We start from the raw sequence: 22,879 nt of genomic DNA on the forward strand, positions 1-22,879 counted from the left end.
TCTGAAAGATAATCGTTCACATTATCTTGGGTAAAAAATGTGATGAGTGGTTTGTCTAATCGGACCAGTGCACACATTCTTTCTTGGACAATCATTTCAGGTGCTCTCACCTCCTACAAGTCTCACAGCAGGGTGCTGAGAGCACATTCACATTCTCACTCATGCTTCCAAAACTTCCACAGGCCTCCAGATGTTATGAGTACAAGTTTCCAAAGAGTAGAGTGCTTGAAGCATAAAAATATGTGAGTTTTCTCTATCTCAATCACTCTTCTCTCAATCAATCTCTCTCTCCCTTTCCCCCTTCTCTCTCTCTCTCTCTCACACACAAAGTGGGGATGTACCACCTAATATGCCCAGAGTCTCTTCAATCGGAGGCACACATAGCTGCCACGATACCCAGTGTACCAGTAAAATCACATTTGGTGGAACTGTGTCAGGCTATGCTTGTGTGCTATACAATCCCACAAACTAATTCTAAACCAGTGGTTCTCAACCTTGGCTGCCGCACTTGGTGCCAGAGGGGTGAGGAGACCTTAACAATAAATATCCAAGGCAGGTCACATGCCAGACCACGTCAGAAACTTTGGAGGCAGCCTGGGCATCAGTGAGTGGGACAAGCTCAGATGATGGATGTGTACAGGCATGTTGCAAACCTTGGCTGTACATCTCTGGGCAAACTACCCAACCTCTCCAAACTTAACACCTTGGAGACAGTACGGTCCCAACAGCCATAACTGATGCTTTGTTTTTGAATTAATTCTTTTCCCGGTCCTTTCCTACTTAGCCTCCAGCCCCATAAACAAACCTCATCATTTCATTACAATCACTGAAACATCTGTATGCAAAGTAAAAATGCACATTTCACATTTTTTTCTCCAAACCAATTCCCCTGCTGCCCTCACTAGATAACTGCTGCTCACAATTTGGTGCCTTTGCTTTAGAATCTCTCTACATATTTACACACACACACACACACACACACACACACACACGGGTATAAGCAGACCTGCATCTTTTTATAGCAAATAACATTCCAGTGTAGCCTACATTGCTATGTGCATGCGTTTTTAAAAATATAGTGACATACTACATCTTGCTTTTAACTTGAACATTTTTATATTTTACTTTATAAGATTCCACATTTAAGAAAAAGACCACATATGATTCCAGTATATGGAGAGACTACAGTTCATTTAATCAAGCCTGATACAAATTTTTTTCTTCCTTCTTTCTTTCCTATTGCAAAATAAAATGTTGCAATGAGTTACAGTATGCACATATATATTTCCCCAGTTTTATCAATTTATGCATGTAATAAGTTCCTAAAAGTGAAATTGTTGAGTCAAAACACATGTGTGTTTTATATTTCCAAAGACATTACCCAACCGCCTTGCAGGTGCTGACCTGTGGGAGTGTCCTTCCCCACGTCTCACCATACAGTAAACCCTTAAATCAACGTGAGTTTACGGAGAGGCAAAGCATATTCTCATGCTTTTGGTTCATTTGCATTTTGGGCTGCTTGTTTGTGTCCTTGACTGATCTTTCTATTGGAATGTGTTTATTTTTCTCATTGATAAGAACTCACTACATATGAGGGCTTCCCTGGTAACTCAGATGGTAAAGAATCTGCCCGCAATGTGGGAGACCAGGGTTCAATCCCTGGGTTGGGAAGATCTCTTAGAGAAGGGTATGGCAACCCACTTCAGTATTCTTGCCTGGAGAATCCCATGGACAGAGGAGCCTGGCAGGCTACAGTTCACGGGATTGAAGAGTCGGACATGACTGAGCAACTAAGCACAGCACAGCACTGCCTATGAAAGCTACTAATCCTTTACCACAGACCTTGAAAATAAATGTATCTTTTGTGTTTTTCTTCCCTCACTTATTTATATTTTCCCTTTGTATAAGGACTTGTTTGCAATTTTAGAAAATCATACTCATCAACCTTTTTCTATTATGGTTTCATATTTTCTACCATATTTAGAGAGGCCTTCACTCCAGTTATTTTATAACTCAATTTTTTTCTTCTAGCACTTTATATTTTTATTCTTTGTTCAATCCAGAACTTATTTTTGTACACAGAGCAAAGCTTTATTTTTCCCAAATCATCAGTCAGCTTTCTCATGACCAATAATTAATAACCTATGCTCCCTTTCCTGACTGATGGGAAAGGCCACCCTTGCTTTGCACCAAATTCCATGTGGAGTTTGCGTCTGTTGCCCCACGTTCCTTTGCAGTTTTCCCTTAAGATCTTGTAGAATTTGTCTCTCTTCATCATTCTTACTTTTCTTTTTTTTTCCTTTGGGTCTCATAGGTTTCATTTAAAAAAAAAAATAAAATTGCCAGTCTAAGGTGGAACGAAGAGTGTATCATGAGCATTTTAACTTGCTTAGTTTTATGTGTGATGTACATCTTGTTTCATAACCTTCTGTGCACAGAGCTCACTTCAGCTGGCTTAAGAAATCTCTTCATTGTGATAATGGAGAGCTCCTTCATGCTCCTGTGGCTACATAGCAAGTCCACGGTGGGGGGATGGGGTGGGGGGTGAGGTGGCAGGCTACACTTAACTACCTGTTGTAGGAGGAACTACTTCCCTTTGCAAATACATATGTTGAAGTCCAGACCCCCAGTACCTCAGAATGGGATGTTGGAAATCAGGCCTTTACAGAGGTAAGTTAAAATGAGGTCATTAGCATGGGACCTAATTCCCTATGACTGATATCCTTATAAAAAGAGGAAATTACAGATACATGCACAGAGAGAAGATGTAAAGATACAGAGAGAAGACGCCATCCATAAGCCAAAGAAAAAGGCCTCAGAAGAAACCAACTCTGCCCACACCTTAATCTCAGACTTCCAGCCTTCAGGACTGTGATGTGATAAATGTCTGTGGTACTGTGCTCCAGGGACCCTAGAAAACTAATACACCATTCCTCTATTAATGAATGTGGATAGTTTCCAGAGTTTTCTGTGGAAAATGGATAAGCTAGAAGGAATATCTTGCACATATTTTTGCAGGTATTGGCTTCTTGGAGAAACATGCATGACTTTTCTATCTTCTTTCTAGAAGGCATCCTTCCCCTGCAGTTTTCAACCTGCCTTCCTTTGACTCTAACCATTGAAATCCCACCTGCATCACAAATATTTCCACCATGGAACAGAACTTCCCTTGAAATTTTCCTTTATCTCCTGCTTCATTCTGATCTTCAGGACACCATGTATGCCCCCTCCCAACCCTCTCAACAATAACACGTGCAGAGAGCAGTGATTCTATCCTGTGTGGGGACAGTGGCAGAGATATCAGCCTGATATCTGAGCAGACAAAGGCTCAAAGTATCCTTTTACACCTTACTTAAATCTTCTCACATTACTTTAGTTCACTCTGGGTGGTAGATTTGAAAGTTAACCTTTCCCACGTTAACCTCTCATGGATTCAGGAATTTTGGGTCCTATTCCTACTGAATTTGCTTAATTTCTCAACACAAACTTGTGAAGATAACAAGTTTTCTAAAACTAGTGGTAAAAGAGTGAAATCGACATGTCAAACTGGGCTTCTGTCCTCTGGCTGCCTCCACTGATAGGACTTTAAATCTTAGCACCAGGCATGACAGCAGGTCCCTTTAGGCTCCTCATTAGAGAATTGGATACGGAGTCTAATTCTGGATTAGAAACACCTGGGTCTTAGGTTTCAACTCACAGCAGCATTGCTTAGTGGCTGGACAAGTCCAAGTGACATCATCTTTCTGGGCCTCACTGCTTCTCAGGGGGTTGAATTAGATGGTCCCTAAGATCCCTCCCCCCTCTAACATCCCAGGCATCCTTATACACACTTCTAAGAAACATGATTCAGGACTAGCAATTGCCTAATGATCAGTAGAGACTTGACAATGCAGCCCTCTCTCTAGAAACAGTTCCTGCCTAAGCTGTAGAAGGGCTAGCTCAGCTCCCAGGGCAATAGGGAAGATGAAAGAACCCCCAAGTCTGCCTTTCACGGCTGCTCTAGGGAGCTCCCCTTCCTCCTCCTTCCTGTCACTTCCTTCACAGCTATGACCATCAGCTGATTGGTGTGGCTGAAAAAAAGGAAGTGTTGGACTTCCCCTTCAAGTATAAACAGCAGTTAAAAATGCAGAGAAAGAAAAGAAACAGCACTAAAAACAAGAATATAGAATATAAATCCATAACCATGCTGGAGCAAAGGAAGCAGATTGCTAGTGGAATGGAAACTCTCACTACCCTTGAAGGACTCAAAGAAAGATGGGCTCAAACTTAGGAAACCACAGCCTAAGTGCAGGCAGTTGGGGATGGCTGCAGAGTCAAGGGCGTGGTGCCTTGGAAATGACATAGCCTGGGTGGGATGGGGTGGGTGAGGTGGGGGAGAAGCAGAGTGGGAAGCAGGCAGGCTGCCAAACCCTCTCCACGTCCTCAGCTGCTGGCACCCCTAAGAGCAGCAGAAGGCCCTCCGCAGGAAAGACGTGCATTTGGAGAGGCAGAGTATGGCCACATCTGCAAAGAACAGAGAGTGCCTGCACCCCACACCGTGGTTACTGGCTCATCCTGTCCTGCTCACATCTCACACTCCTCCCATCTCATGTGTGTGCGTGCGTTAATCACTCAGTCGTGTCCGACTCTTTGCTTTCCCACGAACTGTAGCCCGCCAGGCTTCTCTGTCTTTGGGATTCTCCAGGCAAGAATACTGGAGTGGATTGCCATTCCCTTCTCCAGACCCACCTCATGGGTGACAGGTAAAAAGAGGGCCGTGCAACATACACAGCCTTAAAAACTAACTCCAAAGCCATCTCTGAAACAAGACCAGCACACATCCTAGCACAACAAGAAAGCTAACCCCACAAAGGTAAGGAACCAAATGGGCAAACAAATGAGTAGGTGTCAAAGGAGATAGAGCTCACGAAGCAAGAAGAGAATGTCCATGCTGGAAGCAGTAACAAAAACAAGTATCTGGAAGAGCTTAAAGTATCACTTAAAAAATAAAAGAATTAACTACCTTCCTTCCTTGCTTGCCCACCTATTTGCTAAAATACAAATGACTCAATAGTTGGACTGAAAAACAAGACGGACAGGGCTGAAGATCTTTCTTGAGCAAATGATCAACTTGTCAGTTCCATGAAGTGCAATGAAAAGGGTAAAAGAGAGGGAACAAATGAAAGAAAAAGTGCATTCCCTGCAGCTTTGTATATAATATCAAAAATTAGAGAAAAATCCTAAATGTCTGTCAATAAGTAATCATATTTTCTGCTCTGGAATAAGACACAAGGATCACTGATAGGAAGAGCTCCCCCAAGCCTGTTGATTAAAAAAGTTAGTTGCAGGATGACACTGGTATTAAGAAGACACACACACACACTATATCTTCTAAAAATACACACATATATACACACATGAATGCACAGGATGCTAGATTAGAACACTGTACATCAAGCTGCCCTCCCTGAGTTGGGGTGGGCTGGGGCGAAGGGTGGTGGTCAATGAGGGTTCCAGTGTCACCTGTCATATCTGAATTCTTCGCCAATGGGTATGTACTCAGACATCAGTTATGCAAGTCAACACCTTTCAAAAAGAAAATGATAGAAAGTTCTCCCATCTTGGAGGTCAGAGAAAAAAGCTTCAGAGAGAGTACTTACTCATCTGTGACCTATTTGGGACTGCTATTATTAGTCCCAGCCAAGACTGCAGGGCAGACTCCCAGAGCTACCCACCTGGGAAAGACTGTGACCGTTATGCCAGTTCTAACCACAGGCCAGGTACAATTACTGCATATGTTGTCTCCACCATGCACCACAAGGAAATCCCCTGTAATCCTTCCATCTACAAAGACTGAAAGAGTAGCTTGAAAACAGTGGGATTTGAACCCGATGAGACTTCAGGCCCCGTACTCTCAACCACTGTTGATAAAAAATATTCAGTGACTGAAGCATTAGGGCAATCAAGTGATTCCAATACTCTTAGTGTTTGAGATGAAAATAAACTTAGCATTCTGCCTCCGTCTAAGCAAAGCCTGAGGATCTTGTAAAGGGGCAGCAGGTTACCCGCTTTTCCCCAAAGTAGACCTGGGGAGCCCCGGTATACAAGATGCTCCAAGAACCAGTGTATCCCACGATCACAGGGGTGTGAGAGTTCAGTGACATGTGCCCTGACCATGCACACCACCTGTACAAACACCATGAGCAAGCCCAGGACAATGATCCTGCTTACTCAGCTTTATTCTAAGAATAAGGAAACAAGGAAACGTTAAGCAAGGAAAGCTTCCTAGGAAATACCATTTAAAACTGCATAGCACCCACTTCAGAAATCAAGAGAATTGAGGCCAGTCATCTGATTTTTAAAATCTGTGGAGTCCCCATTCCCAGGGAAGTACATATTCCCATTAATCAAATAATAAAACATCAGGGTCAGAGCAAATACAGAGGTGACACTGAGACTGATTTAAAATATAGATGCTAATTGCTAAATTGGAGCTAAGAATAATCTTTCACTAAGCATGATTCAGAATATGCCCCGAGCTGAGAAAGTATAAAAATTCCAAAACTACAAAAAGTAATAAATTACACAAATAAGCAAATAACCATAGAAATCAAAAGTTTGGGGGAAATGTTTTCAACAATTATGACAATGGATTTAAAAAGTACATGAATGTTGATAAGAGTTAAGACTCCAAAATGCGTACAGGACAGCAACTTGCAGAAAATATATTTAGCTAACCAACACCCCCAAATATGCTTCAGTTATTAATAGGTGAGTAGCAAGACTGAAAAGAAACTGTCAGACTGATGCAAAGAGGCAGGGGTTTCCAGAAAAAGAAAGAAATGGAACTCATAGAGTGCTTGATATATTTGACTCAGTAGGAAATTGAGTCCGAGTTGGGAGTGGGGGATGCGGTTTAGCTTCATGTCAGAGAATTGGGGAGCGAACCACCGCAGGCACAGGACCAACTGAGAAAACACAAAAATGAAACAAGAATTTACCCCATGAAAAACAGTTTGAGGTACAAGAAAGAAAATAGAACTATACTATACAACATGCTCTATTAGTAAACAAAATCTCAAGGTAAATACCAGCTAAGGTTCCAGCCATCCATTCATCATGTGTTCAGCAGGGTCTGAGTCTTGGTGACCCCTCGGACTGTAGCCTGCCAGGCTCCTTTATTTATGGAATTTTCCAGGCAAGAATACTGAAGTGGGTTGCCATTTCCCCCTCCAGGGGATCTTCCCGACCCAGGGTTTGAACCCATGTCTCCTGTGTCTCCTGCATTGCAGGCGGATTCTTTACCCCTTGAGCCATCGACTGGGGAAGCACACAGAAAGATTATCTTGGGTAATAATAATAATTATCCTAGGACTGCCATGTCCTTACTTCTCAGAATAGGAAGTCAGCATTGTCTAAACTGATATATATATAAAAAGCAAGTGAACACAGCATCAGGAAATAAGAAGGAAAATTCTAGAAGAAATAGCTAAAAATATTAAAAGATTGCTTTTGGGGAACAGTACTAGAGGATGGGAAGGTATTGTTATATATTGAAATTAAATAAAAAGATTAACTCTGGTTGCACCAAAACATTTCCATGACAACTGAACAGAAATGGATAGATTTAATAAATTGTCAGACTGACCAGCACAGCATGAAGATTTAGCATTTAAGACAGAAGACGGAGTGGGAAAGGAGAAGGTTAATTGTTGCATATTCAAATGCTCTTTGTAGCCTCACTGAGTATAACTAAAGAAACCAATGTTTAAATTGTGACTTTTTCTAAAATTCGGTGCTCAGCCCTCTTCCATCCTTTCACACTGCCCCACTGACTGTATCCAGGCCTAAGCCTCACTTACGTGACATCAGCCCTACACTCTCCTTGTCAATCCTGCAGTCTGCCCAGCCTCCGCTCAGATCAAATACCTCACACACAGTGTGCCAATCTGGAAGTCCAATGTCCTCTCAAATCTGTGCTCCCCTCCAGGGCTCTAGCACAGCACTGAGAGGTACTGCCTTCTCCAGCAACAGAAGCTAGGATTCCAGTGTCAGAGCCAGGTACCCTCAGGACAGAGAATGCTACTTACCAGAAACCGTCCATCATAAGTTTTCAGTACACTTCCCTTGGTAACTGAGGTGTTACATCATCCTCACCTTTCTCTTCCTATCTTCAGCCTTTAGCAGCCACCACAAATAGATACATAAATTCCCAGAAACAAAAGAATCAAGAGAGAGTCCTTTTTGATTTGTTAAACCTACTGTAATAGAAACTAAATATTCTTCCTTCTATTGGTGTCTTTGGCAGTGGCTAAATTTGACTATATTTAAGATTTCAATTTAACCACCTTTCAGGATTCATAGGGCAAAACTTACATAATTAATTCTTAAAAGAAAAAAATCAAATTGATACAAGCTAACATTTTGCCAGAAAAAATTCTAAGCTAATAGAAAATATTCCTGCTGATGCAAAGCCACAATGAATGAATAAAACCGTCCCTTTAAAATCCAATCAGCTGAGTTTTTTTTTTTTAATCTTCCCACAATTCCTCTCTTTTTCACCCACTTTTAAAGAGAAAGGGAAAAAAAAGTCTCTTTTTTTTCCTGAATGAAAAAAGCAAACCCAACTTGTTCAGTTCCAAAGTAAAAGGTAAGATGGTGAGACATAATTAAGTCAAGCAATTTAATTCCAGTCTCTCTTTAAGACTCTGTCTTTTGATTTCAGTTGCTTTAAAAGAAAAGCAATGTTCAGCGTATATACGTTTTTTTAAAAATTTCACTCACTGGCCTAAGTTCCTAATTTTCTCCCCACTCTGCTGCTGCTAAATTAGTCCAGAAGTGGAAGAAATTGTGGGGCGGGGCAGGGGGTGACTTAGGGAATCAGAAAAAAATCTATATGGTGGAAGGCTGAGAAAGCAAACAGTAGCTTAGATTGTACAAAATACTGGGCCATTCCTTAGGCACAGATAACGGAGACAGATAGAACAAAGTGAACAGGAAGCAATATTTCTTCCAAAGACAGGCTGTAGTTGTGAAGGGTGATAATACCTCCTCTTTAAGTAACTCTTGCATTCTTTTTTTTAGAATCAGAGTGGCAGAAACTTTGCTGTTGAAAAGTCTCTAAGAAAGGATGAAACATCCTATTCTCACTCAGAGGATCTGTATTTTAATTATCATTGAAAATTCAGGGAAGTCTTGCTATTTCAAACTTTCTCTAAAGGCGGGGGAACTATTTGTCTAATTACTGGAAAGTATGACTTGTTGGGCAACAGAAATGCAATTTGCTTTCAAAACCAAACAGTAGCTCCATGAAGTCTAACACCGTCTCAGTTCCTTAGCCCTAATTCCACAAAGCTCTGAAAAACAAGGTTTTGGGTGAGTTTTGTAGGGAACCTCATAAGTGACAACACTTGCCCTGAACTGGCACACAGTATTTGTAGCCTCTCTTTATTCCACTTAGTGAGACTTTTCACACTATTGGTGCAGAAATATTAACACGTGGGATTACAGGAGGCTGCCCAGGCTGTGTCGGAGTGGTGTGCCGTATATGGCGTCAGTTTGCATTGCACACCTTTCTAAATTCTGAGAAATGGATTTCTCAAGGCTGAAACTCATATTCTAAATTTGAATTCTAAATTCTGAGAAATCTTGAATTCCAAAACATCATCTTGGCACAGGGTTTTGGATAATGATTATGGATGTGCTATGTGCTGCATAAGTTACATTCTGTTAAGAAGTATTTGATTTAAAAACAGAGAAATCAAACCTGCACTTAGAACAATAAATACAAACCTAAAAAAGGCTAAGGTGAATGGTTTCTGAAACGCAAATCTAGCAATAAAATGAACTTTCTGACAATTTTAGCCCTCAGGAAAGGTAAAGAGCTAATACATAAATTTATATTAAAAAAAAGATAATGAAAATTGTTGATTAACTCACCAAAATCACACAAATACAAACAAGTCTAATAAACAACAAAAATATCTTGTAAAAATTAAATAAAATAAAATAAACACCTTATTTTTATTTCTGGATTAAAACATTAAGAACATTATAGTTATTTAGATGATTCCTAAAATCCTACACATTGAAGCACTCTAAATACAAAGAATACATTTTTTATTTATATAAAAGTAAAATAAAGAAATATAAAGTTTCTATCTTACTGCAACATTTCTCTAAACAGCTCAAAGCAAAAGTTCAGTGTAGATAAAATAAAACAATTTGATAAAATAATTTTAGTAGACAAGATTTTTCACTTAAAACATCTAATACTTTACACGTATTTAAATCTTTTAGTTCAAAGACATATAATTGCTGATAGTAGTCTCTTATGATCCTTTGTATTTCTGTGTTGTCTGTTGTGATCTCTCCATTTTCGTTTCTAATTTTATTGATTTGGTTTTTCTCCCTTTGTTTCTTGATGAGTCTGGCTAATGGTTTGTCAATTTTATTTATCCTTTCAAAGAACCAGCTTTTGGCTTTGTTGATTTTTGCTATGGTCTCTTTTCTTTTGCATCTATTTCTGCCCTAATTTTTAAGATTTCTTTCCTTCTACTAACCCTGGGGTTCTTCATTTCTTCCTTTTCTAGTTGCTTTAGGTGTAGAGTAAGGTTATTTATTTGACTTGTTTCTTGTTTCTTGAGGTATGCCTGTATTGCTATGATCTTGGCCCTTAGCACTGCTTTTACAGTATCCCACAGGTTTTGGGTTGTTGTGTTTTCATTTTCATTAGTTTCTATGCATATTTTGATTTCTTTTTTGATTTCTTCTGTGATTTGTTGGTTATTCAGCATTTGTTGTTCAGCCTCCATATGTTGCCATTTTTAATAGTTTTTCTCCTGTAATTGGGATCTAATCTTACTGCATTGTGGTCAGAAAAGATGCTTGGAATGATTTCAATTTTTTTGAATTTACCAAGGCTAGATTTATGGCCCAGGATGTGATCTATCCTGGAGAAGGTTCGTGTGCACTTGAGAAAAAGGTGAAATTCATTGTTTTGGTTATCCGGGGACAGGAGAGAGGTGTGCACATCAACGAATTTAGTTGCATCTAATGAAAATATTGCCTGAGTAACAGCAATGAATTTGTTCTTACTACAACAAAGAAAACACATACTAGAATCAATTCCATTTCTTTCAGGAATTCTCTATCATCCCCCCCCACCCCCCGCTTTTTTTTAAACACAAAGATTCAGATGTGAGCTATCTCCAAGTCTTTTAACTACACACTGAACTACCTCTAAGGAAATGGCAACCCACTTGGGTGTTCTTGTCTGGAGAATCCCAGGGGCGGGGGAGCCTGGTGGGCTGACGTCTATGGGATGGCACAGAGTCAAACACGACTGAAGTGACTTAGCAGCAGCAGAACTACCTCTAGGGTTTAAGAAAAAGAACAACTCCAGCCAACAGTTTTATTTGGGTCAATGGGAATCTTTGATGGAGTCAGGCAAACTCATTAAAATAATCTGCAATCCGGTTTCCAAAGGCCACCTGGCAAGATGGTAAGGGCCAGCTGGTCACCAGTCAACAGGAGTGTCTTGGGTTGGTTCCTGTGAATATACTGCACAATGAAGGAGTCTATTTGCCAAGCAACTGCATTGCAAACGGCCAAAGATTCAAACTCTAACTTCTCCAGTGGTTGTCTTTTTAGTTCTTGATATCCAAACAAACCAAAAAATGAATCGCCTTTGTATCATTATGTAGGTTAGGTTTAAAGTTTTGAAGCCGTGCACGCATGCGTGAAGTCGCTTCAGTCGTGTCTGACTCTGCGACCCCATGAAATGTAGCCTTTCAGGCTCCTCTGTCCATGGGGAGTCTTCAGGCAAGAATATTGAAGACCCCATTTGCTACTCTGGGGGATCTTCCTAATACAGGGATCCAATCTGAGACTCCTGCATTGCAGGCAGATTCTTAACTGCTGAGCCACAAGGGAAGCCCTTTAAAGCCATACTGCCATAGTGCAAAAAAATCTTTAACTCAAAATCATCGCATTTTACTACACCAAACTTTCCTGCTCTTCAAGTCATTCACTGGCTAATTAAGTTATTTTACCATGAGAATGTGAAGGAAGAAAAAAAAAGGCAATCATGCTACATTTTAGTAAAGGTTCAGAAACTCTCATGTTTTTATGCAACTGCTCTTTCTGTAGTAAAAGTATAAATAAAACCTTTGCATGCGTACGAACATCTCTACATTGAGTCACTTCCATAAATTCAGTGGAATTTTCCAGTGACTTCTGTAAATGGCCAAACGAAAATATGTTCTTTCCGAGACCCGACATCGAGTTTCTTGTGCCTGAGGATTCCAGCTAGTCTTCCAGGACCCAGCAGCTTCCGCACTTGCTGCGCACGCGGCAGCACCTGGAGTTTGGGGGCCCCATCGCACAGCCCCCAGGCTCCCAGGCCCCCAGGCCCCGCCCCTGGCTTCCCGTACAGAAACCGGAGCCCAGGAGACACTAACTAGGTTTAGGAGAAAAGCTGGCACAACCGACTAACTCTCAATCGAAATATTTTATCAAACGTTCCCTCCGATTTTCAAAGCAGGAAGGCCCTGAGCGTACCTGCCCGGGTGTGCTTGGGGGCACAGGTCTTGTGCGGGCCAAGGAGGAAGGGCCGCATCTTTCCCTCTCTCGGCGCCTTCTCCCCTCCCATGCCGCCTTCCCAAGCCCTGCAGCCAAAGCGGAGGGATCGCGCGGCCCCACCTACCTGTGCCAGGTGAGGCGAGGGCGGGGCGCGGGGCTCCGAGAACCGGACGGGCGAGATCGCGGGGGCAATTCGGGCACAGTGCCGAGCCACCCGCTCCTCCTCGCTGCTCCAATCGCCGGAGTCACCTCAGTCGCCCAGTGCACGACGCTTCCTTATTTTGGGCAACTTCCTTAACGCGCCCTGGCAGGCCCTGAACTTCCTCCCAGCTGCCGCGCCCCGCTGCCCCAGGCCCGCCCTGCCGCCCGTGCGCCCCGTGTGCCCGGTGCGCCCCCAGCGCCCAGCGCAGAGGATCGGCGGCCAGAGCTCTCCGGAACCAGGCTCCCGGGGTCGGCCTGAAAGGCAGGAGGCCGGAGGGGAGCAGGGAAGGGAGCCAGGTGGGCGCTCGGTTCCAACTCCCCGGGCGCAGAAAGCCCAGACGAGGGGGCTTCATATGCAAAAAGGGGGCATGGCCAACAACTGGACCCTCTGGCCACCTGTTCTGCCTGCTGCGTGATTCTTCCAAGGACCAACAGGCACTCAGGGTCACGCCCATTTGCGGTGCAATTTTTGAGAAGAGAATCTTCGTCACAGTGTGGTCTGTTTCTAATCACCAGCCCAAGACGCTCCTGCTGACTGGTGGTCAGAAGGCCCACGTCGTCGTCCCAGGTGACATAAGCGAACATCAGATTTCACAGCTCACCTTTGGGTGAGCCCAGCCTGTCCAACCGATCCGTTGTCTGATGGCTTTAATTATTACAAGGTTCTTGACAATGAGTTAAACTTGCTTCCCTCTTAACCACAAGCGGTTCTGACGTTTAATTAAATAAAGTTTCATCTTTCTCTGTAGTCTTTAAAATGGTTTAAAAACTCCTACCTGGTTCTCTCTCTTCCCGCCCCCCCCACCCCCTTTTTTTTTCCTGTTAGCCCGCTTTAGAATCTTCCCGTAAAACAGCTTCCAAACCCTGGCTGCCCTGGTAACTCTGCCTACCATTGCTGAACCAAAATATAATCAATAAAATAAAATATATAGGGTGTTAGATTAAAGTTGCCATGGAGAAAAAAACGTTAATAAGAGGCATTTAGACTCCAGTGGGACCCCTCAGACTTTTCCACTGAAACATTCTCTTCCATTTATTTTTACCACTAAATTTTTAACTCAAGTGAAGGATTTTTATTATGGTTTTATTTGTTAGGGCTTCCCTTGTGACTCAGCTGGTAAAGAATCTGCCTGCTATGCGGGAGACCTGGGTTCTATCCCTGGGTTGGGAAGATCCCCTGGAGAAGGGAAAGGCTCCCCACTCCAGTACTCTGGCCTGGAGAATTCCACGGACTGTACAGTCCATGGGGTTGCAAAGAGTCGGACAGGACTGAGCGACTTTCACTTAATTTGTTAACCACAGGACTTAATTTTACTGCAAATAGCCAAGGAAATAGCCATTGTTGTCTAAACAGAGGCTACAGAATCTGTTTTGCTTTTTACTAAGATTACAATGTTTCCTTAGATAATGATTATGGGAGATAAGATGAGGTTTTTCCATCCATCTCTAAGCCACCTTTTAGCACTGCTACAGTCCTTCCCACCTTTGAGTCATCTTAAAGTTAACTAGCCTGCTTTTCATGATTTTTTAAAAAAAATGTTAAAATTATCAACATCCCTGGTTTTCCAGTGGTTAAGAATCCATCTGCCAGTGCAGGGGACATGAGTTTGATCCTTAGTCTGGGAAGATTCCACCTGGGGAGGAGGAGGAAGGACAACTAAACCCATGCACCACAATTACCAGCTTGTGTGAGCTAGAGCCAGTGCTGATATGAGAAGCCAGTGGACCTCAACTAGAGAGCAGCCTCAGCTTGTAGCAACTGGAGAAAGCTTTCAGGTAGCAACAAAGACCCAGTGCAGCCAAAAATAAATAGATGAAAAAAAAAAAAAAATCATCACGGAAATACCTAGGGGAAAAAAAATCTTCCTAAAAGTCAACATGTTTCTTCCAATCTTTCTTCCTTCATTGCAATGTGTCATTTCCCTTTGCTGACTCTGCTGTTTTAGCTTTCATTGAGATAAATCTTAGCTATGATTATGGAATCCTTCCTAACAAAGCCTTGTACCCAAAGGGTCCTACAGACTCCAGACACAGTTACTTTAAAAAAATCTCCTGTTCCTTATAGATTCTTTATTTTGTATTTCTTCAAAAACTAAATATATATATATATATATATATATATATATATATATATATGGTTTTACTGTGTTAATTCCACCTTATAAAGTCTTGATTATATACTTATATTGTCTGAGTGTTACAGTGCCTGGCTTTTTTAGTTGTACTTAGTTACACTGGACTGTGAGCCAGTCCTTGTCCTTGAAAAGTTATTTATGGAAATTAGTTGAGGCCCAGGAGAAGGCAATGGCACCCCACTCCAGTACTCTTGCCTGGAAAATCCCATGGACAGAGGAGCCTGGTAGGCTGCAGTCCATGGGGTCGCTAAGAGTCGGACACGACTGAGCGACTTCTCTTTCACTTTTCACTTTCATGCATTGGAGAAGGAAATGGCAACCCACTCCAGTGTTCTTGCCTGGAGAATCCCAGGGACGGGAGAGCCTGGTGGGCTGCCATCTATGGGGTTGCACAGAGTCGGACACGACTGAAGTGACTTGGCAGCAGCAGCAGCAGGGTGAAATTATGTTTGTTTGTTTGTCTGTTATTTCAGAGAGAGTTTGCCTTTGCTTCTGTCAGCAATCTGGAGTGCAACTAGTATGTCAACAATTTAAGGTGAATTCTCAGCTTATGTCTTTAGGGACCAACTAGGGAACATGAATCTGGACTGGAAATTTGGGCACTATTATGGTCAACTTGGACTTCCCTGATGGCTCAGATGGTAAATCATCTGGCTACAGTGAGGGAGACCTGGGCTTGATCCCTGGGTTGGGAAGATCCTCTGCAGAAGGAAAAGGCAACCCACTTTTGAGTACTCTTGCCTGGAAAATCCCATGGACAGTGGAGCCTGGTAGCTTACAGTCCATGGGGTTGCAAAGAGTCGGTCATGACTGAGCGACTTCACTTTCTTTCTTTCTATGGTCAACTTGTGGCTGCAGTTTCTCAAGGATTCATTTGCTCTGATTCTGCTTTGTGCTTCTTTTCACATTTCTTCTATCTTTGAGTCCATATTTTTTGTATTCCATGTTTTTTTCTCCTTTAATTCACTTGATCATTTTGGTAGAACACAATCTTCTACATAGATATTTATTTTAAAAAAGAAACATAATAACAAGAAGATACAGCACAATTCATCTTCAAGGGCGATGCATGTCTCTAAAATACTTTAGGCAGTCATATATTTCTATATTTAATATCTCTCATGGTAATTATCAATACCTGTGGTGGGTATCTTAACACTGGTAAGATAAGTCGTGTAGTGGTGGCCTCCAAAGCGGTTAGAGCTCTAGCTGACTGCCAACGGGGATGTGAATCCCAGATAAGGAAGTGGAAATAGGTATTTTAAAGACCTTCCACATCCAAAATGCTTTTACTGTCAAATTTGATTGATGGTTTAGACTGTATAGAAAATAGTAGTTCAAAAATGACTTCTCCTCACATTTTAAAGTTATTATTCTATTGCGTTTTTGCTTCTAGTGTTGCTGTTGAGAATTCCAAACCATTCTGATTCTTCATCTTGCATCCTTCAACTTTTATTCTGATTCTTTATCTTCTTGGCATTGTTACTAGTTCATTGTTTTGCCCACGCTGGCAACCCTTCATTGTGTTCTGCTTCTTTGTGCCAGACTGGCTTCCCAGATGACGCTAGAGGTAAAGAACCAGTCTGCCAATGCAGGAGACGTAAGAGACCTGAGTTCAGTCCCTGGGTCAGGAAGATCTCATGGAGGAGGACACGGCAACCCACTCCAGTATTCTTGCATGGGGAATTCCATGGACAGAGGAGCCTGGAGGGCTACAGTCCATGGGGTTGCAAAGAGTCAGACCTGACTGAAGTGACTTAGCACACCTGTGAGAGATAGCTCCTTGAATCTTGTATCAGAATCTTTTACTTTCCTCTGTCTGGGTAATATTGGTAGTTTTATATTAATAATAAAATACTACTATTGATATGAATAATAAAATATTAATATTTATTCACTTAATGCCTGTTTTACTATAGGCTTTGCACAGGGAAGGTGGGGATGTTTAGCTGGAGTCGTGTTGTACTAACTGGGCTCCTCTCTCCCACATCCCACATAATAAATATATGAGGGTTCACTCCTCCTTGGGACTTCCTAGGTGGCACTAGTGGTAAAGAATCCACCTGCCAATTCAGGAGACAAGGGAAGATCCCCTGGAGGAGGCAACCCACTCCAGTATTATTGCCTGGAGAATGCCATGGACAGATGAGCCTGGCGGACTACAGTCCTTGGGGTCACAAAGAGTCAGACATGACTGAGTGAGTATGTGCAATCCTCCTTGGCAGAGGAAGAAGGGAGAGTTAACTATTTGGGGAGCACTGTGGGGCATTCGCTCAGTTCCCCAACTCTTTACATGCATGACAGAGTCATGCCAGATTGCTGACGTTTTTCTTTTTACCCTCATCTCCACAGCAACTATTTTCACTACTTCTTGGTCAAAATTGGGAAAAAGAACAGTCCTTTTTACTTCTCTCAAGATTTCAGTGAGAATTGGCAGGATTTTGTAGACTCACAAGATGAGGTTTCTGGGAGGTGGGGACATGGCCTCATCGTGACACTCTCAAAGTTCTGTTTTGTGGATGAGCCAGCGCTTTTCTAAGTTCATGCCATTAAGGGCTTCTCCTTTTCTCCTTTTCTCATTTGGTTACTGTTGGTAACTTTTACATTTTTATTTCTCCCCCTTCCTTTTTTTATTGGGTGAGGTAGAAGAGAGGTAGGGGTGAAAGGGAAGGAAGGGTTCTTTATCTTTTTTCTAGATGGTATAAGCTTGATACTCCCTGAATATCTCACCACTTTTATCCAAAATTTAATGCCACACATTTTTTTTTCTTATAGAGTATAGATCATATATTTTAAATTTTAGAATGCAAGGTCCTCATTTTTCTTCTCTTTCAGATAAAAAATACACAGTTACACATGACACTTTAGTTTGCAAATAAAATAATATTTAACTACAACTGCTTAAACAGTAAAATTGATTCATCTGCTGTCAGACATTTTGATTGCTTCCATGTCTTGGCTATTGTAAATAGTGCTTCTATGAACACTGGAGTGCATGTATAGATTGGAGTTCTAGTTTTTTTCAGATATATGCTCAGGAATGGGATTCCTGAATTATATGTTAGCTCAATTTGTATTTTTTTAAGGGATCTCCATATTGTTCTCCATAGTGGCTGTACCAATTTATTAATACATTCTAACACTGATGTTAGATTAATACATACTAACAGAGTAGGAGGGTTCCTTTTTCTCCACATCCTGAATGGATAAAGAAGATGTGGCATACATATACAGTGGAGTATTTCTCAGCCATAAAAAAGAAGGAAATGATATCATTTGCAGTAACATAGATGAACCTAGAGATTATCATACTAAATGAAATAAGCCAGACAGAGAAATACAAATATCATATGATATCACTTATATGTGAGATCCAAAAAATGATACAAATGAACTTATTTACAAAGCAGAAATAGACTCATAGATATAAAAAACAAACTTATACTTACCAAAGGAGAAGGATAAATTAGGAGTTTGGGATTAACATATACATACTAACTATATATAAAATAGATAGCCAACAAGGACCTACTATACAGCACAGGGAACTATTCTTAATATCTTGTAATAACCTATAAGGCAAAATAATCTGAAAAAGAACATTTATTTATAACTATATATATGTAAACTGAATCACATTGCTATATATCTGAAACTAGCACAGAATTGTAGATCAACTATAATTCAATTTATTTATTGGGAAACTGAGACTCTGAGGTCTCAATGCAAGGGGCCCAGGTTCGATCCCTGGTCAGGGAACTAGATCCCACATGACTCAATTAAAGATCCCACGTGTGACAGCAAAGACCAAAGATCCCATGTGCCACAGCTAAGACCCAGCACAACCAAATAAATAAATACTTAAAAATGAAATAAGAAGATTGAAGAGTAAAATTTTGCTGACATATAAAGGAGAAAAATCCCGGAATTAGGACACTATCAGGTGTACTTTTATACAAATTATTTTAAGTTGAGATAAAAGTCACGTGACACAAAATTTACCATTGTAATAATTTTAAAATGTAGGTGAAACTTTTAAAAATGTTATAGCTCAAAAAAAAATGTTATAGCTCAGCCTTTTCTTATCTTATGAAGACAAGTCAATTTTGGTTAAATAGCCAGAATCACTGGCAGAGTAATGAAATGAATTCCTTTATCTCAGTGATTTCCCCAACCTGGCCACATCCATCCCTCTTCTAAAATGCCACTGAACATGGCAGGAGGAAGAGCCTCTTTCTGCTGCTGGGATCCCCTGCCAATTCAACCATGATCTCAGTGTGACTTTTCACCTACAAATTACAGACTTCCTTCTTTTTTTATAGTTAGTGAGGTTTTGAATAGACAGAGAAAGAGAAAAATTACTTAAGAACCAAGTAAAGCATTGGAACTTGGATGCCAGCATCTAAGCTAGTGATAACACAGAGCAGAGGCTGCTAAGCCTGGGCTGTCATCCCAGTGCTCCCCCTTTCTTGTGGCTCTGAGAAAATCAAGTCTTCTGTGAGAATTTCTGGTTTCTTGTTTTCCATGAAGTTAAGTCAGCAAGCAGGTATTGTGTGTCATTTATTGTCAGACATAATCCCAAGCACTGAAGATTTAAAGGGATGGGAAAATTTATGCTCAAAAATAAGTCCTCTCTTCACAAGTCTGAACAGGTAGGCATGCATTTGCCTAGAAGGCTACTCTTTAAAAATATAATTACTAAGCAAAAATAAACAAATGGGACCTAATTAAACTTAAAAGCTTTTGCACAGCGAAGGAAACTATAAGCAAGGTGAAAAAACAACCTTCAGAATGGAAGAAAATAATAGCAAATGAAGCAACTGACAAAGAATTAATCTCAAAAATATATAAGCAGCTCATGCAGCTCAATACCAGAAAAATAAATGACCCGATCAAAGAATGGGCCAAAGAACTAAATAGACATTTCTCCAAAGAAGACATACAGATGGCTAACAAACACATGAAAAGATGCTCAACATCACTTATTGTCAGAGAAATGCAAATCAAAACCATAATGAAATACCATCTCACGCCAGTTAGAATGGCTGCTATCAAAAAGTCTACAAACAATTAATGCTAGAGAGGGTGCGGAGAAAAGGGAACCCTCTTACACTGTTGGTGGGAATGCAAACTAATATGGCGACTATGGAGAATAGTGTGGAGATTCTTTAAAAAACTGGAAATAGAACTGCCATATGACCCAGCAATCCCACTGCTGGGCATACACACTGAGGTAACCAGAATTGAAAGAGACACATGTACCCCAGTGTTCATCACAGCACTGTTTACAATAGCTAGGACATGGAAGCAACCTAGATTTCCATCGGCAGATGAATGGATAAGAAAGCTGTGGTACATATACACAATGGAATATTATTCAGCTATTAAAAAGAACATGTTTGAATCAGTTCTGATGAGGAGGATGAAACTGGAGCCTATTATACAGAGTGAAGTAAGTCAGAAAGAAAAACACCAATACAGTATATTAATGCACATATATGAAATTTAAAAAGATGATAACAATGACCTATATGTGAGACAGCAAAAGAGACACAGATGTACAGAACAGACTTTTGGACTCTGTTTGAGAAGGCAAGATGGAATTATTTGAGAGAATAGCATTGAAACATGTATATTACCATATGTGAAATAGATCACCAGTCCAAGTTTGATGCATAAAACAGGGCACTCAAAGCTGGTGCACTGGGACAACCCTGAGGGATGGGATGGGGAGGGAGGTGGGAGAGGGGTTCAGGATGGGGGACACATGTACAGCCATGATGATTCATGTAAATATATGGCAAAAACCATTACAATATTGTAAAGTAATTAGCCTCCAATTAAAATAAATGAATTAATTAAAAAATATAATTACTTAATTTTTGACTTAATCAAAATCACTTCAATCAAATGGATTTTCTCATAGGAAGATCTTTCAATTCTTATTTTATAAAAATGCAATTCAGTTTTAAACTTATTTTTTATATAATTGACATTTACATAGTTTAACAAATTAAAATGTATAATTCAATTATTTTACGTATATTCACAAAGTGTGTAACCATCACCAAATTCAATATTAAGACTTTTTTTTTAGCCATGAAAAGAAATGCTATACCCATCAGTAGTCCCTCTCCATTCTCCCCACCTCACACATTCCACCCCTTCACATACACCCTAGGAAAGCACCAATCTTTATTTCTGTCTCTATAGTTATGCCTATTCTGGGCATTTCATACAAATAGAATTATACAATATGTGCTCATTGTAACTGACTTCTTTATTATGTTTTTAAGTTATGTTCTCATAGCATATATTTGTATCTCACTCCTCTTTATTGCCAAGTGATATCACTTTGTATGGATATACCTACACACTTTTATTTATCCACACATTGGATATTCTTTGACTATTATGAATAAACCTGCCATGAGCATCTGTATGTCACTTTTTAATTATATCATATGCCAAACATAAGTTTTAATTTTGAAGAAGTTCAATTTTTCCAGTTTTTCTATTTTTTTGCCTATAGTTTTGTGTTGTATCTAAGAAACCATTGTCTTACTCAAGATCTTAAAATTTTACTCTTCTGTTTTCTTTTGTTTTCATTCTGTTTCTGGAGTTTTATAGCTTTAGGTCATACATTTATGTTTCAGTTCCAGTTTGAGTTAATTTTTACATATACCTTTGAGCATATAAATTTATTTTACACATAAATTTCAGCATATAATTTTTACATATAATAATAAGGCTGAGGTCCAACTTCAGCCTTTGGCAGGGGCATATCCAGTTGTTACACATTAGTTGTTGAAACAGCTATTCCATCCACAGTCATCTCAACACCCTGTTGAAGATCAATGTAAAGGTTTGTTCTGGACTCTCCCTTCCATTTCATTGATCTATGTATCTGTCCTTAAACCAGCACTAGAGAATCTTACGGAGAAGGCAATGGCAACCCACTCCAATACTCTTGCCTGGAAAATCCCATGGACGGAGGGGCCTGGTAGGCTGCAGTCCATGGAGTTGCTAGGAGTCGGATACAACTGAGCGACTTCACTTTCACTTTTCACTTTCATGCATTGGAGAAGGAAATGGCAACCCACTCCAGTGTTCTTGCCTGGAGAATCCCAGGGACGGGGGAGCCGGTGGGCTGCCGTCTATGGGGTTGCACAGAGTCGGATACGACTGAAGTGACTTAGCAGCAGCAGCAGCAGACAATCTTAATTACTATCATTTTGTGGTAAACTTGGAAATGGGGAAGTTTGCGTTCAGCTCTGTTCTAACTCAAGATTGTTCTGGCTGTAATAGTTCCTTTTGCATTTTTATTATATAAATTTTAGGACTAATATCAATTAATGCAAAAACGTAAGCTAGAGTTATGAAAGGAATTTTGTTGACTTTGTAGATCGATTTGGAAACATTTCCATCTTAACAATATTAAGTTTTTTTTTTTAATTTGGAGAAAAATTGCTCTACAATGTTGTTTTGGTTTCTGCCATACAACAGTGTGAATCAGTCATAGGTATACATATGTCTCCACATGTCTCCACCCCCCTGAACCTCCTTCCCACTCCTGACCCCATCCCACCACTCTAGGTTGTCACAGAGTACCAGGTTGGGTCCCCTGTTTTAAATAGCCACTTTCCACTGGCTATCTGTTCTACATACAGTAAGTAACGTGTATGTTTCAATGATAGTCTCTCAATTCATCCCACAAGTCTGTTCTTTATGTCTGCATCTCTACTGCTGCTCTTCATATAGTGCATGATTCCATATTTATGCATTAACATATGCTATTTGTTTTATTCTTTCTGACTTACCTCACTGTGTATAACATTTTGCTTTCATGTCCTAGCTATTGTAAATAGTGCTGTGATGAATGTTGGAATACATGTATCTTTTTCCTTTGTAGTTTTCTCTGGGTATATGCCCAGTAGTGGGATTGTTTGATTATATGGTAGTTATATTCTTAGTTTTTTAAG

The 22,879-nt window shown here is 40.5% G+C and overlaps 1 protein-coding gene across 3 annotated transcripts in view; it reads right to left on the minus strand.

Annotated features, from left to right (window-relative positions):
* Nucleotides 1-12,859, minus strand: part of SYK (spleen associated tyrosine kinase) — a 108,007-nt gene extending 95,148 nt beyond the window's left edge. The window contains exon 1 of one of the 3 annotated variants that reach the window (XM_061426289.1): nucleotides 12,686-12,859. The gene's annotated coding sequence lies outside the window, so the exon portion shown is untranslated. Of the gene's footprint in view, nucleotides 1-12,540; nucleotides 12,629-12,685 lie in introns of those variants that run through there. The other 2 variants (XM_061426293.1, XM_061426292.1) reach the window with 2 other exon arrangements.
* Nucleotides 12,860-22,879: the final 10,020 nt, after the last annotated feature.

The sequence above is a fragment of the Bos javanicus genome, chromosome 8, assembly GCF_032452875.1.
Source record: "Bos javanicus breed banteng chromosome 8, ARS-OSU_banteng_1.0, whole genome shotgun sequence".
Lineage (NCBI taxonomy): Eukaryota > Metazoa > Chordata > Mammalia > Artiodactyla > Bovidae > Bos > Bos javanicus.